Raw genomic sequence first — 14,270 nt, forward strand, 5'->3', positions numbered from 1 at the left:
CGAATTGTCGTGGATGCATTAAAGTCATCTGCCGTAAGTTTTCTCGGGAGGAAAAAACGTAGGCTCTCGTGGTTTTGTTTAAAGTCAAGGTCGTTGTGGGTTTCCGTGGAGTCACTGCGTCCAGTAGGTCGGGGTCAGCGTTTGTGATCACTACTGCTCTATTAGCAGTGATCGGTGCCATGGTCTTTAGTGTATGTAAGTCGTCGATCGTCTTGGTTGGTGAAGCGCTGGACTTACCAAATGATGATGGTTGTGGTGGTGATGTTGCTTCCGGAGAGACAGGTTTTGCGGCGGCCGTCGCCGGAGGGAGAAAAATATTTAAGTCGCAGGGACAATGCCGTACTGCCTTCCCAGTGCGAGCCAATAGAAACAGCGCAAACGTTTGTGACTTTACGATTGGTCCGCTGTCGATTATTGACGTTGGCGTAAAAGTGAAGGTTACCGTGGGCGAGGCGGATCATCAATCAATCAGATCAGAGATCAATCAGGGAGCTGAATCTAGCAAGACACTCACTGGTAAAAGTCGCCAGCTTACAACCAACGAAGATGAACAGCGGGAGCCGGCCGCCGCCTTGTGTCGACAAGTCTCGGCCGGACGGAGGCCAGCCACCGGGGAAGCGGAAGACGAGGCGGAAGACGGTGAAACCGACGGCCGCCGCAAAACCTGTCTCTCCGGAAGCCACATCACCACCACAACCATCATCATTTGGTAAGTCCAGCGCTTCACCAACCAAGACGATCGACGACTTACATACACTAAAGACCATGGCACCGATCACTGCTAATAGAGCAGTAGTGATCACAAACGCTGACCCCGACCTACTGGACGCAGTGACTCCACGGAAACCCACAACGACCTTGACTTTAAACAAAACCACGAGAGCCTACGTTTTTTTCCTCCCGAGAAAACTTACGGCAGATGACTTTAATGCATCCACGACAATTCGGGAAGCACGCCCGATACCAAACTCCACCAACCGCCACTCTCCTCGGACCTTGGGAACTACCAGGCCACCCATCCCATCCCTCCTCCACCCCACCCCCCTCTCTATTGGACAGTGAATCTTCTTCTTCTTCTTCTTCTTCTGAGGAAGAGGCAGAGGTTACTTCCATTCCACAAGAGGGGCCCTCAGAAGGGCCGGCTCCAAAACCTAGAGCAGAGAGGTCTCCTGTCCCTAAACCCACAGCAGAGAAGTCTCCCAACGGACCACCTCCCAGCTCTGAGGCGTCGTCTCACGAATCCTCAGAAGGGAAGCGGTCCAACAGGCGCAAACCAATTCCCACAAAAGTATCCGGTTCGACTCCGGCAAGCCCCACTTCTCCCACTCCTCCTAACACCGCACAAGGAACCAAGACAAGGACAGTACTGAAAATACTGAACCACACAAAAAACGGCAACAACCCACTACACATAGAGCGACTAATGAAACAGTACCGACTCGACATTCAAACTCCACGACAGTTCTGGGCACACACTACCAAGACAACTACACTCACATTCGCCACGATTGACGACGCGGAGAAGTTCGCTAGGGCAATTCCCCTGTACAACTTCGGTCCGTCCGCAGAAATCAACATTACGCCTAGTGAATCAAGACAGAAACAGACCCGAAATAAAGAGATCAGTGTCGTCATGAAAAATGTCGACACGCTGATCTCTGAGGACGAACTAATGCAGATCCTGGCTGTAACACATCCAGGCATCACACGCATTAAGAGAATTATCTCCGCACAGACAGACAAACCCACCAACTTAGTTAGAATTTTCACAAATGACATCACCACAGCAGACAAATTACTAGAAGGAATTAAACTTGCAGGGCGGTACTACAGAGTAGAGCCATCACACGAGACAATCTTCCACCGACCGTGCCTTAACTGTGCACAATACGGCCATACAAGGACAAACTGCGACAAGCCCAAGACTTGTTTTAAGTGCGGAAAAAATCCCGACCTGTGCAACCACAACCGCCTATCCCAGATTAGGTATTGCGCCACGTGCAACAGCGACACCCATTATACGGGCCAAGCTCGCTGTCCAAAATATCCAAGGACTAATCTCATAACCTCCACCGATCCCACGCACGTCCCCATAGACACCCACAAACCAATACCGAAACCTATACCCAAACCATCACAGTCCGTTTTCAACCCAACACTTCCCAAACCCGAATTGTCTTATGCGGATGCAGCTAAGACAACGACAACCAAGACAAACACTACAGACGATCCACAGACAGAAAAAACAACTACGGAACAGCTGGTCGAGGGGGTTCTACGTTCTGCTATGCAGAAAATAGAATCCTACATTGACCGGCAACTAAACAGACTACAGGACGAAATAGTGACATTCACTATTTCTTTACTCACTACTGACACAAACCCTACGAAACGACACACGACACTTGCCACAGCCAACCAGGCAGCCAGACGGCTTCTACGGAAACGAGTAGCCCACCACTTTGTTGGTAACAGGTTACGAGTTTCCCTAGCGCCACTACAAAAACGTGACTAGGACAGAACTGACCAGAGCACTGGACTCTCCACCTCTCATTAACATCTGCGAGGCATGGTGCTCACTTCACTTCTTTCATTTCATTCACAATTCAACTGATAGCGTATACATGTTCATAAAATCATTCACAGGGGAAATACACTACTGTTAGATGAGAGGGCAAACGGCTTATAGCTGGGTACCTCGATCTAAAGTTAGCGAATTGCTTGTCGAGGAACCAATGGAGGCATGGGATGCTTACCCTGCCTGCCATTTTAAACATCATTCATTCTTTCTTCGTCCCCATTCATTCGTCGTCGGCGAGGCGTCGTTCTTGTAGTTAAACAGCTGCAAGTAGGAGTAGCATCATGTCGGGTCGTGGAAAGGGAGGCAAGGTGAAGGGAAAGTCAAAGTCTCGATCCAGCCGTGCTGGGTTGCAGTTCCCGGTAGGCCGTATCCACCGTCTTTTGCGTAAGGGCAATTACGCAGAGCGAGTTGGTGCCGGTGCGCCAGTCTACCTGGCCGCGGTGATGGAGTACCTGGCGGCCGAAGTTCTCGAGTTGGCTGGCAACGCAGCTCGTGACAACAAGAAGACTAGGATCATTCCTCGTCACTTACAGCTCGCCATTCGCAACGACGAGGAGCTGAACAAACTCCTGTCCGGCGTCACCATCGCCCAGGGTGGTGTGTTGCCCAACATCCAGGCGGTTCTCCTCCCGAAGAAAACCGAGAAGAAGGCTTAAGCCCCTTCTCCGTAAAACGGCCCTTTTAAGGGCCCCACTAACCTCACAAAAGTCAGAAATAGCCAGTATTGTTAATCCTCTCTCACGGCTTCGTAATGTAATTTCATTACGCGTGTCAACTTTCTCTCTCTCTCTATACCGGTGGGCTGATTTAATATCATCATTCTGTAATTTTGTGCTCTGAACGATGTCGTTGTCCCAGGTTCGCACTGAAGTACTTGAAACCGTTGTACATTTACTAGGCTATTGTGTGATAACACATTATACTGATGCATATAGAAAGGTTTCATTATTATTATATAATTTAACACAATACGAATTAAATTAGATGATGATGCCAAAGTACATAGTTGGCTTCGAAATTTATGTAATATATTTCTATCATATTAGAGTAATGGAGATTATCGTGAAAATAATCACAAGTCCCCTTCTTTGGTGCCCATCGTGGTTTTAGACATATACGTTTGAATATACTAGTTTACTTTACTACATACTACGAATGAAACTAATTTTGAATAAGAAATCGATAACTGGTGAACAACTTACGGCGTTATAATAGAGTTCCTAATGCGTTTGTTTGTTGGTGCACATATTGGCCGCACGCGCAGGAACCCCAATACTGAGATGATGACATGACCTTCTCGTAGGAATCGAAGGCTTTGACAATTTGCGTTCGAATTTCCCCTCTCTCTGTCGTTTCGTTCGAACCGAAATGACGCAAGCTATACGTGGAAGTTGTCTGACAGGACGAAGTCCTGTGTTCTGACATGCGATGTGTACCTCTTCTCCCCAGTGTTTACCACACTGGATTCCTATGACCTAAAAGTTGGCATTGCAAAAACGTGGTGATGTGATGTTCAGTATGTGTCAATCCCCTCGGTTCCTTGTTACGGTCTGGTGAGCATTGCCTACCTGCGTTGTCATATTACCCACCAATTCTTCGGACAGTGATTATTGACTTACAGAAGTTTACAGTAACAGGTAACATAATCCGAGGAGCAAGGCTTCACAGAGGAATCCGGTCTTTCCACTTGATATACCAAGCGTTGGGGTCAGACCCATTTGAAAAACGGAGAGGCATTTCTTACAACGTCTTTTGCTGATACTGAAGTGCCCCTACGAAATAAGTTCTGTTTTCCGCACTGGCCTGTTGAGCTAGTGGTCACACAGTAAAGGTGAATTAAATTAATCTCGACAACTACTGCCCTTTTTAGACGGATTTTATGGCCCTGAAAAGGGCCGTTTTGCCGACGGATTCGGCAGCAGACGTGTGTAGGCAGTCTAACCGCCGAACCCGTAGAGAGTCCTCCCCTGCCTCTTCAAGGCGTATACCACGTCCATGGCCGTGACTGTCTTCCGCTTCGCGTGCTCGGTGTATGTTACAGCGTCACGGATTACGTTCTCCAGAAAGACCTTGAGAACACCTCTCGTCTCCTCGTAGATGAGGCCGGAGATACGCTTTACGCCTCCACGTCGGGCGAGACGACGAATGGCCGGCTTCGTGATGCCCTGAATATTATCTCGGAGAACCTTCCTGTGGCGCTTCGCTCCACCTTTGCCAAGACCCTTGCCTCCCTTGCCGCGTCCAGTCATGTTGCTCGTGTGACGAAGGTTAAAAGTGATCTCGACGGCGGGTCATTTTTTGGTTTATATACTAAAACCCGCGGACCAATCACATTACGGAAGGGGCGTGGCTTCTCAACGGGCGAAGACATAAATACCCCTCTTGGGGGCAGCGGGGGCGACTGTATTGCGTCAACTTGGGTTGCGAGGACTAAGGAGTAAGCGATGGCACGTACGAAGCAAACTGCGCGTAAGTCCACGGGAGGCAAGGCTCCACGAAAGCAGCTGGCAACGAAGGCCGCTAGGAAGAGCGCACCGGCTACTGGAGGCGTGAAGAAACCCCATCGATACCGCCCTGGTACAGTTGCTCTTCGCGAGATCCGTCGTTACCAGAAGAGCACCGAGCTCCTCATCCGCAAGCTGCCTTTCCAGCGCTTGGTGCGTGAAATCGCTCAGGATTTCAAAACCGACCTCCGTTTCCAGAGCTCAGCCGTAATGGCCTTGCAGGAGGCAAGCGAGGCATACCTCGTCGGTCTCTTCGAGGATACCAACCTTTGCGCCATCCACGCCAAGCGCGTGACCATTATGCCCAAGGATATTCAGCTGGCTAGGCGCATCCGCGGCGAGAGGGCTTGAATTAACAAAGGTACTCCTGCCCGCAAAAAGGCCCTTTTCAGGGCCACTAGTTATTTCTCGGAAGAGCCGGTTGTACCGTACTCCAGGTCTCGTTCCTACTACCCTCAGTTCAAGGTCACCTCAATAATATAAATGGTTTCTCCCTTTCCATTCCTCACCGTATCAGCATTTTCCCACAGCCTGTTTGACAAATATCGCAATGTATCCTATAGGTTAATAAACAATTTTTTAATAGAACGATGGATAACAAAGTTTCTTAGGAAAATTAAAAAAAAATTTCACAGTTCTATAATATTGCACATTATATATATTTACCAAATTAAGGGTTAACGCCGCCGGGACGAGTGATCCTCCGTCCGACCGATCACAAGCGCCAAGGCTCAAAGTGGTCCAGAAAGCAAATCTAGCTGGACTAAAAATGTGACATATTTCCATGAAACTTCGCACTATAGTCACTACTGTATAAGAGGAGAAACTACCCCTTTATAGACGATGCGTTTTGACAAAAATTAGTGACTTGTCTCATATATAATATATTGTTTTAATGAAACTTTACACAGTACTTACATGTAGCTCGTTTATACTATATTGGATACAAAATGTGATTATGATTGTATAAGAGTAGCTACTTGTCTCCTATCTAACATTTTTTACTTTCACGAAACTATAACTGTGACTCATTATTTTCGATAGTACAGACGTGGTCTGCTTAGGAAAGGACAAGCGGAAGACTGTGACCTTTGTGACCTCGGGTGGGTATTACGATAACATTTATAACCGTCACCCTGATAAGCATCCGAGCAGCTTATTTCAAAAAGGAGTTTGAATACAAACAATTCCTTCAATCTACTACGATTATTACAATAACTGATTTCATTAATCTCCTCTCTTCTTTAGCAAAATATAAATTACCTTCAATTGGTCGATTCAGCAAACTTGTTCATAAAACTTATCGCTATTGCGTCACGTTTCGCAATTTTTCTAAAGTAAAAACAAAAACACGAACAAACGCCTACTCCTTTAACCTCATCGCTCTCTTATCTCTAGAATCCCGGGGGGTTGAGAACCTGAATTCTCTGTGGTGTGAAACAAAGCAACCCGCAGGAGCAATGACACGTTCAATTGTCCTAATAATAGAAAAAAAATTACACGTCATTTAGTGTATTCAGAACATTTTTACAGGACCGTGTAGGATATTCACTCTCCTGTCGAATAGTTTCGGCGGCTGGTAGGCGATACGCATTAATTAAAATAATACTTGCGTACCTTGTTCAGGACAGTGACTGTGCTACTTTCTTTCTTTCTTTCTTTCTTTCTTTCTTTCTTTCTTTCTTTCTTTCTTTCCTTTATTTGTAGCTTATTGATGACACCAGATGCCATAACGGAAATGCCGTGATGGTATGTTTGTTTAATATTCAAAATCAAGTGACAGACGCTATTTGACTTTGCGGTGGAGGGGATAGGGACCTGATCTCGGATGTTCCGAGAGATGCCGGCGCACAGTTGTCCAGAACGCAAAACTATGTAAGAAAATCAACTTCATCATAACCGAAGTTTAAGTAATATCTAGGCTTAAACAAAAGCTAGGCATTGTGCACAACAGCATACAAAACATCAATATCAGTAAGAGGTGGGACAAAACATGAGTTTTTTTTTTAAAGTCACGCTCTTCAGTTGATTTTTGTTCGTGGGGTCAGTGGCTGTTTTATACTGTTAAACCTTCCCTTATGGAGGTCATAGGACAAGATGTGTACTTTCATTTAATACGCGAAAAGCAATCTATAATACGTTAGCATTCATTTAATTGGCACGTTTACTGAGATTTGTGCAACTAGTTTTTTTTTTTTTTTTTTTTTTTACGACATATTTAACAGGCTGTGCATTACAAGTAAACCTGAGTTAACTTTCAATTCTTCTACCCACACATTAATCAAATATTAAACTCTATACGGCTTAAAATTTAGCTGCTACATCCTGCAAACTTAGATGTTATATTCATCTCTTGGTGGCGCTTTACGAATTCGACAGCAGCCACTTTTCAGAGTCTGGATGAAGGAGCTTAATTTCTCCAAGAAAAATTCAACACTTCTTGAACATATAATGAACAACTAAATTATGGAGTATATCCATGAATCTAGCATTTTGTTACCAACTGCGAAAAATATGGCAGGCTAGTCATCTTTTAGGAGCATAATTTCTATTAAAACATTAAAAATTATCAGAAAAACTAATTTTTCCCTAATTCCCTAATTACACGAGCATAATTCGTTTTTGCATAGATGCGTATAAAATTTCATGGAAATATGTTACATAGGGGAGAAATTATTAACTCTGTATAAATGTAGCCTCTAAACACAAGAAGTAGATTCCCATATAAAAACCATTATCTGAATTTATGCTACCTGTAACTATACTGTGTGAAATATAATGTAAATATTTCAGTTAAGATAGAAATTATTAATTTAGTCTATAAAGCACTTCCGATACAACTCTTCACACAATAATAATAATAATAATAATAATAATAATAATAATAATAATAATAATAATAATAATAATAATAAATAATTCTGAGCTTCAGTGCAAGAACTCTTTAACCCTCACACAGCTTGTTCTGAGAAAAATCAGTATTAAAGAAATTTATACACATTAAACAAATTGTAATGCTATATGTTGTCATGTCTCTTCTATCCCTCACGTGGAAACTTAGGCTTACACAGCAGCAAGAATAAGATAACAACGTTATTATCATCTGTCCTTTTATGGCTATACAGTTTTTGCAGTGAACTACAGAATTATTAACTATTATTATTACAGACCTGTTATTTTTTTCACTTTTTTCACACACACACACACACACACACACACACACACACACACACACATCTATTATACTAAACATAAACCCACAAGAGAAAACAATACTTGTATTAACTGTAAACATTTTTCTTCCTTTCTTTATTTTTAGCAGAATCCTCCATTTCACCCTTTATCTCACTAGATGCGCTTCCCGCAGACATTCTTCATTATATGTTTCACACACCACTTCGTAACACTTGCAGCGGTTGACTTTTGTTTTCTTGTCTTTTTCTCTAGGGTATATTGTACATAGTGCTCGGTATCGGTGCTCGTTCACGTGATATTTTACCTTTGTTTTTCTTGCTAACTCCTGCCAATTTTTCTGATATTTCCCGTAGTTGATTGGTCAAGTACTGCGGATTGATTCCCGGTTATAACAAACACACCTACACTACATTCCAATGATTTCTGACTCGTTACTGCACATTTTAGAAACACTGTACGAAAGCACACACAGTCTCTCGTAAATCAACAGGTTACAACAGAGACTTACACTTGCAAACGCGTGGGGATTTCAGAAAATTTCTTACTATTTCAGTACCTTTAACTGTACAACAGATTTTGTTTTCTCGAAAAAGAAAGGTCAACGTTACTATTGACAAAAGACAGAAACGTACGATTACAATACCTTTATTTTAAACAATCTTAGAGGTGGTCTGGGAATTCCTAAACTCACCACGCGACTACTTAACCCTAGACAGGTAATCATCACTGTACTCATGTTAAAGGTAAGCATTCGTAATTTTTACTACTCACATTTTAATTAACTGAAATCAACTCAATATCACACATTTAACAACTTTTACACATTTCGTAGCCATTAGTGTTCATTTAATTTTAAGTTTGTCATAAAGTCTTTACGTTCATGTTATTGTCCTATTTACAATTAGTGCAAACAACAGCGCGATGTTCTCTGCAGAACCCCTTTTTGCAAAGTCCACAAAATGTTGTCATCATTCTCCTCTTCTTTGCAGGACATTTATAGCAAACAGTACGTTCACCATCTGGCTGCATTACCTGGCATTGTTGTTGCACAGCAATGTTCAGATGTTCTTCAATTGTTGCCCGCAGAGATCGGTGTAAAGTAGGACGTGCAAAGCGGTGCTGCATCCACGGTTTTGTCAGCTCTTCACACAATTGGAAAATGAATTGTTTTCTTGATATTGTTTTCTGAGTTCTTCTAACTATAAATTATCCATGAATTTATACTTGCAATATTTAGCATGTTGTAAAATATTGCTAGTGGCCAGCGCCTCGTCTTTCTATTGCAGGAAAGATTGTGGCACATTTGACATAGTGTATCTACACCACCTTTAGTCCCATTGTAAATAATAATAATAATAATAATAATAATAATAATAATAATAATAATAATAATAATAATAATAAAGGCTTTACATATAACGTGTTGCTTACTGTTGTCATTGCAGTCCACGTCGGTGGGGGTGGGGGGGTTTCTTTCTCCTCCTCCTTCCTCTAGAAAGAGCAGTTACCAGGGTCTAAGGAAGTGAATGCCCTTTTCTTTCTGGGCTCATCCCTACATTTGTCTTAGCTCCTTAGGGAAAACCACGGAAAACCCTCAGGCTTGCGAATAGACTGAATGAATGAGAGGAGAAACTTTAAAGGTACGTGAAAACACGTCCATGCAAGGGAGTTGGGACTGTGAAAAATTGAATATGTGAAATCCAAGACTGTATTTGCCAGGCGAGCAAAGAAGAAGAAGAAGAAGAAAGGCTTACGTATGACGTGTGGCTTACTGTTGTCATTGCAGTCCGCGTCGGCCAGCGGTGGGAGGGGGGGGGTCAATATACCTGCACATATCAGTTCAAATTATAAAAACCTCTTAATGCTACTGCGGTACTATTCCATTGCCGAACACAATATGAAGAAATTAGCAGATCCCTGAACTGAACTCTTATTACTCTGAAATTACCGCGCAGTACAATTATAGCTATGACGCATTGCAAGCGTTAGTCACCATATCGATTTGCTAAGCAAATTTTATCCCTTTAGAGCATGTCCCCCCCCCCCTCCTCCTCCATATCAGCCAACAACATACTGGATGAAGAAGACTCCTGCAAAAGGGACGAATTAAGATTTAATTTTATTTTAATGATAGACTAACATTGCAAAGTTCCAAAATAATTTTTTGCATTCCTTCATTACACTAGTCGTACAAAATTGCGGTCGTATCTCGTACTATCTATACTAATAATAAATCTGTAGCCGAAATTTTTCTGGTAAGTTTCGATTTTCCAAAAGTAATTGGTCCTAACATATATAATTAACCACCCTGAAACCGAAAATCGCATTTTTGAAAATTTTGTTTGTATGTCTGTCTGTATGTTTGTTACCTTTTCACGCGATAATGGCTGAACCGATTTATATGAAAACTGGAATATAAATTAAGTTTGTTGTAACTTAGATTTTAGGCTATATGGCATTCGAAATACTTTATTTAAAAGGGGGGTTATAAGGGGGCCTTAATTAAATAAATCGAAATATCTCGCTTATTATTGATATTTGAGAAAAAATGTTACATAACAGATGTTCCTTTAAAAATGATTTCCGTTAAGTTTTATTTTTTTACAACATTTTGATAGGACTGATATTTAATGAGATAAATGAGTTTTAAAATTAAAATAACGCTATCTAAGACGGTGCAATGAATTAAGAACAAATGACTTCGTCTATAAGGGGCCTTGGACAACAACAATCGAAACAGGGGCCTTGGACATCAACAAACAATCGAAAGCTATTAAACATAGCCTACAGGGAATGTTTCTGTGTTTGTATGAAGTAATATCACAAGCTCGTAAATTAACTGATTTGTATAATTAGTTATTATTTCACCATTGGAAACTGTAGTTTCTCTAGATGGACATAATGCTATAATGTTATTACAGTAACGTCTGAGTAAATCGAGGACAGGTAAGATTAAAATAGCTTCTTATGCACAGAAAATTTGATAGGCTATTTTGTACATTCGTTTTCTGTATTTCTTAAAATAATATTTATGTACACGCATTTTAATCTCAGAGAATTAACGAACAACGAGAGTGTATTGATTTAGTATGCAGTAATAGTACTTTAGCTTGGCAATCCATTATTTTAATAATTCATATTTTAACTATGCTCAATTGAATCGTGTTAAAATACATAAAATATATATGCAATAAATGCAGTGCTAAAAAAAAATTGGGTAATATGCGAAGCAGATTATCTTGCGCTGTTGTAAAAGTTGTTCCATGGATCAGTCGTCCTATTTTAATTATGTAATTACTTTATATTTATTTCTAACAGGTGGAGCGGAGCGAACGGGTACGGCTAGCTAACAATAAGTGAGAACTTACAATACAACAACGACAACAACAACAACAGCTGATAATCTGAAAGGGAACATAGTAATTTGGGGTGAATTAAAATGCAGCTTCCATTCGTTTAAAATTTCTTTAAATTTTAACTAAATATTAATGTAGATATTACCTCTAAAGGTAAATGGGGGCATGTTTCACAACGCTAACAAATTACAAATTAACAATATACAATTAACAACGGAAATATTACATATGCTTGTTAACTGTGTTTCACAATGCAATCTTATTCACTTGTATGTTTTAACGAACTTTACAAAATCGGCGAAACAAACTTACAAATACGCATAATTGGTTGAACAAAATCGCCAACGACAGTTTACAAAAATCACTAAGGATCAGAGGTAAAGTAGCTGTAATTTTAGAACTATCGATGGACATGTTTATATTTTTTTATATATATTTTATTTAGATTTTGCTACATCGGCGACAACGGAGTTTCGCGGCATGCAATTGGTCGAGCATACCAATGCATTAATTAGCCTACGACTTAACTGACGAAAGTTAGCGCGAAATTCATTCAAATAATTGATAAATAATGGATTTGACCCACGTAGTTATATGCAGTTGATAGAGCAGCTAACATGTCCATCCATTAAAATCAACTTCGCTCTCTGCTGGTCCATCAGTATATTTTATTGTTTCATCCATAACCTCGCCAACATTAGGGAACCCAGCAGGAGGAGCATAAAAATCCTTTGCCCGAGTAAGCACATTCGGTGATCAATAACCCGCCTCGAGTTTTTTCAATCTTGTAACAACATCAACTACCATGTGTGAACTTTTGCACACTGTAATCTTATAAATTCCGTTCTTATCTGCTAACGCAGGGAACTGAGAGCTACTATGCAACCAATGCAGTTCTCGCTTTGTGGTTAGGGCACCACTTTTCCCTTTCAGATGTTGCATGTGATGTCCCATATCTTGTAGGAGAGATTACAGCGAAATGGGATTCGGAACGACTTCAGAATACTGCGTAAGTAATGCCGACATTGCATTATTAAGTGATTGGTTTTCGGTGCAAAGTTTTTCTTCTTTAAGTGCGAGTATTTATTAAATACGTTCCTCGTATATAAGAACTAACGCGGTATTCTGAAGTATAGCGCGGGATTCATTCGAAACCTTTCATTAATATTCGTACAATGATACGAACGTGGCCGGAAAATTCTACGTTAGGCCTAAATGCAAAATCTTCGTCTGAGTCGCTAGAACTACTCAATAACATCACAACTGCTTCAGTGTAATTCTTAATGGTACCCTGTTACTATAAAATTGATTTTATACATATGTGTTTATTTTTTTCATTCACAATTAGAAGCTATTTCAACAGGGCTACTGTAGAAAATGTGCTAACTTCACTAGTAAAGTTTAGTTTACACGTTTGTAAAATTACTCCTTCGTTGTGAAACAAACATATCACTTGTAAAGAGCGCAAAATTTCATTCGTAAAGATTTGATTTCCTTTGTACAGTCCACCTTTACAAACAAAGATTGTGAAACAGAAGTTTACAAACAGAGTTCACAATTTCCAAAGATTGTAAACTTTGTGAAACACCCCACTGGTGAATCAGCACGCCGAGCTCGATCGAAATACAACCAGTTACTATTATTTCCCTATCGTTTTTTGACATTTGATTCCGCGTCCTACCTCTTTCATTCGTTACTAACCAACAACGCCAATAGCAGAAGGTAACGCAAAAACAGTCACCGGTTCCCCGATGCATGGCTTTCTCTCTCAATGTCAACTGAGAGTTAAAAATATTCATTATAATATGCACTTTCCACTCACTCCTCAGAATGTCTTCTTTATTTTTATTTATTTATTTTTTAAGATATGTGAGCTACGTACTGTATGTCTGATGTTTTGCCATCGTACATTCAAATATTTATATTCACTGTACAGTACAGCGAACTGTTTATACTTACTGTACATGCTATAACTACTTCTCCCAACTCCGCTATTGCTATATTTCCTAAACTAAACGCTGATATTGAAATAACGCCTGGTCTGATAATGCAGTCTGTTTAAATTTCTACCGACCAAGTTCTGCCCTTCATCATGGGAAAACAACGAGCTTCTTTAAAGGATACAACTACTAGGACAGAGATATTTTCATTATGGAATTTGTACTACCCACTGAAATGTAGTAACTAATGGGATTTTAATTAGCCATATATGTACAGTATATTACATTCTTTACCTAAAATGTCTCTAACTTCTAGGGAGAGCGCGAGGTACGTTCACAATCCCCTGAATACATATTCCCTTCTTCGAGAAAACGCAGAGAAGTGAACCGTCTCATATGAATATGCTACCAGTCATAAGTTTCAATACGGAGCTGCAAGTACTTAAGAATTATCAATTACTCTACAATTATGCAGCGGCGTCATCATCCAAGCTATAGCTGGAATAGGGAAGGGAACATAATATCCCATAAGTCTTATTAGAACACGCTGGAAATAGTGACGTAAAAAAAAAAATCGCCAACGGCACGTGGTGTTCCCAAGCGGTCACCCATCCAAGTACTGACCACGCCCAATGTTGCTTGACTTCGGTGATCGGACGAGAACCGGTATTTTCAACATGGTATGGCCGTTGCC

General features: G+C 41.0%; 1 non-coding gene across 1 annotated transcript; it reads right to left on the reverse strand.

Annotated features, from left to right (window-relative positions):
* Positions 1 to 14,151: 14,151 nt before the first annotated feature.
* LOC138693931 (5S ribosomal RNA) lies at positions 14,152 to 14,270 on the reverse strand. The gene has a single exon (XR_011330615.1). It is a non-coding gene; the product is annotated as a 5S ribosomal RNA (ribosomal RNA).

Source organism: Periplaneta americana, unplaced genomic scaffold (assembly GCF_040183065.1).
Source record: "Periplaneta americana isolate PAMFEO1 unplaced genomic scaffold, P.americana_PAMFEO1_priV1 scaffold_24, whole genome shotgun sequence".
In the NCBI taxonomy this organism is placed as follows: Eukaryota; Metazoa; Arthropoda; class Insecta; order Blattodea; family Blattidae; genus Periplaneta; species Periplaneta americana.